Genomic DNA, 3,792 nt, shown 5'->3' with positions numbered 1-3,792 from the left:
TTTGTTATTCAACTTCAAAAAAGGACGTAAAGCAGTTGAAACTGCTTGCGATATCAATGAAACATTTGGTGAGGAAATGACCAGTGAGTGGTCAGTTTCAAAACGGTTTAAACGATTTCGCAGTGGAGACCTGAACCTTGAAGATCGTGAGCGTAGTGGATGACCACCTGTCAACGGTGACGGTCAATTAAAGATTGTCTTTGAGAAAAATCCACGTAAAACCACTCTAGAACTGGCAAAAGAACTTCACCTTACCCAGAAAATGCCTGCAACCATTTATATGCGATCAGAAAATCAAAAAATCTCGACGAATGGGTACCACACGATTTGAATGAAAATCAGAAAATACACAGATAACTGCGTTTCTTCTTAATTCGGTTTCAGATGCTGGATTACTCGAGCTAACAATAAGTTACTAGGCTCTGGTAACTTTTCTCGCTTGGTAAATCCGAGAATCCCATCCATTCAGGACTGCATATCGAACAGTGTGCATAGATGCAGTTGAAACGCGCGTAGGTCCACTAAGGGATGCTATAAATTGTGGATATGAAAAATCTCCGTTCTCCTTATCATTATTGTTAATAATAATAATAATGATAATAATGATGATGATGATAATAATAATAATAATAATAATAATAATAATAATAATAATAATAATAATAATAATAATAATAATAATAATAATATATATATATATATATATATATATATCTTAATATATAAAGCTGAAGTTGTGTGTCTGTGTGAAGCCTTTTTAAAAGTTTATAGAAATCCACATTTTCCACTTTTTCGTAAAAAGTTTTTACATCAATGGAATTTTCTCGATGTGAACTTTCCAGTGCAGTAATTAGATTTTTAAAATTCCGTTTACTTTGTGTGATTTAAGGGAGATTTGGCTGTTGTTTCTAGCAACTTTTATATTTCTTCCCTTCTATCTGGAACGCCGTTCTTACACACGCGCTCAACATAAAAATGTAGAGAGTAAGAGTAAAAGAGGGAGAGGGAGAGAGAGAGAGAGTGATACATACATAATCATAGATTAAACTTTCATCTCAGTATTCATTACCTCTTTTTCATAACATAGATACGTAAAAACACACACAACCACACATACATGACCTGTGACGACAACGTACACATTGCTCTCGATCTCTATTCATTTCTCCCCCTCTTCCTCTCTCGATCTCTCAAACGCATACACATGCAAGTAAACACAACCATGTTCGTCAATGTGGCATGACTACAGAGTTCTACCCATCAACTTTGGAAGGTCATAACTTTCAGAAAAATGAATATTTTTTAATGAAATTTTCTATGCATATATTATTTATTATGTAGATTCTTGAATATACAAATAATTTCGGTGAAAGTGTTTTTGGGAGGGGGTGGGGGACAATTTTCGGAAATTCCACTTAAATTCCTCTTAACTTCCAGGAAAATGAATATTTCTTCGTGACATTTTCTAGGAATATACCTTGATGTATGTACATTTCAAGCATGTAGGAATTTTGAAGGAAACAGGTTATTTTTGAGAAGTGTTCCCCACTCGGTGGTGTTTCGGAGCAAGTCGTCCATATTTGTTTCATTTTTCTCTATTATGTGCTTATGTGCATCCTTAGATTTCTAATGAAGTAATAGGCAGTAAAGAGAAGCCGTCATAAGAAAACTTTTAACTACCTCTATTCCTTTCTCTCCCTCTCTCTACCTCTTCCTCTCTCGCTCTCTCAAACGCATACACGTGCAAGTACACAATCATTCAGTAAAACATAACTCATGTTCGTCAATGTTTTGTAAATATACCACGAATTTCACTAGGGTGTTAGGGTTAGAGTTTTAGGGTCAGGGTTAGGGTTTAGGGTTACGGTTACGGTTAGGGTTAGGATTAGTGTTACGGTTACGGTTTTAGGGTCAGGGTTAGGGTTTTAGGGTTAGGGTTTTAGGGTTAGGGTTTTAGGGTTAGGGTTTAGGGTAAGGGTTAGGATTAGGTTTAGGATTAGGGTTGGGTAATTGTGCGGGTGTTAATCTGAAAAATTACAGATATGTGAAAAGTACCGACCCTGCCATCTATTATAACTTGTGTTGTTCTGTTTAATATATACATAGATTATGCCTCCAAAGAAGAGAGTTTGCAGGGGAAAGACAGCAACCGGTTTAAAATGACAGCAACAGACTGCAGCAATTCACCACATTCCAGAAGCTACTTTGAACATAATGCAAAATGGTGCATCAACATCTTCTGCCCAATCTGATAGAATTCTGGCAAAACTGTGTACCAACAGATCGCCAGCAATTGCTTCATCACAAATTGCCATCCTAGCTCCTGCAAAAAAGGATTACCCTGCTATGTATAATCAGGGCAGCGCAAAAAGTTGTTTTGCACAAGCATTTCTATAGCCAATTAGACGGATGAAATTTACGTACGCTTAATAATTTTACGCAAAACAACCTTCAGACTTTCCCTATTAATTTCATCGTCTTTTGAATTATGAACATATTTACATCATAATGGTTTTTTCGTTGTAAGGCTTTCTTTTTTAGTTGATTTTCCCCTAGCAAGACTTATCGTAGATGGCGTAATAAGTCACACCCAGACAAGGTCGGGTTATACTGCTAGTATCTATATATATCTTTAATTTTTTTAGTCATTAGGCTGCGGCCATATATATATATATATATATATATATATATATATATATATATATATATATATATATATATATATATATATATATATATATATATATATATATACGAGGGGCTTGTTTCAGTTTCCGTCTGCCAAATCCACTCACAAGGCTTTAATCGGACCGAGGGCTGAACCTGGAACCATGTGGTTGAGAAGCAAGCTTCTTACTATACAGCCACGTCTGCACCCCCCACCCACACACACATAACTGATATTTACAGGTGAATAAACAACAAGCAGGTATATATATATATATATATATATATATATATATATCTTTATGAAGTAGTCGTACACGAAGTACCGTTATTTGCTGGAAATAGCAGTCGATATACGGTGCTTTATTATTAATAATGATATTATTGTATTTTAATAATAATAATAATAATAATAATAATAATAATTATATATATATATATATATATATATATATATATATATATATATATATATATATATATATATATATAAAACAATAACTCACTTAACTATTAGTTCAGAAATAAAGTGTGTCAAGTTTTAAAATTAATTTTAAAATTTCATGTGGTGATAAAATCGGTTTAACATAATAGGTGAGAAAAGAAGAAAGGTGATAAACAAAATTAAAATATTTCTTGTAAAAGACACTAAGAAAATTTATTTTGGAATTTGTTAAGCTAAAAAAAACAAACAAACCAAACCTAAATAAATTAAGTTTCAATAATGCAGCGCAAGTAAAATTCTAATGAACTTGCCAAATAACTCGTCATTGAACTAGAGAGAACGTAATATGCACAGATATTGCCGTTTATCCTCTTAATTGAATATTCAAACATGTTAAGTCACATTAAGTCTACAGAGCAGTTGTATGATTAAATTAATATGATGTGTACGTTATTTGACTATAATGTCACTATTGATTACATCAGATAAACAATACTGTATTCTAATCTAGCGTTACAGAGTTCCATTTATAAACATTTATTGTTCGCAAAGGATTGGTTTTCATTGCTCGTATTTGTTAGAATGGTAGATCCACTTGTATTTTTGCTTTCGTTTAGGGTTTCGCTTTTAATTAGAAACGGAAAATACACGACAGTTACTGTTGGTTTGAATGTCAGAAT

Source organism: Octopus bimaculoides, chromosome 22 (genome assembly GCF_046866305.1).
Source record: "Octopus bimaculoides isolate indiv1 chromosome 22, ASM4686630v1, whole genome shotgun sequence".
Taxonomy (NCBI): domain Eukaryota; kingdom Metazoa; phylum Mollusca; class Cephalopoda; order Octopoda; family Octopodidae; genus Octopus; species Octopus bimaculoides.
Note: the sequence above shows the minus strand (reverse complement) of the source record.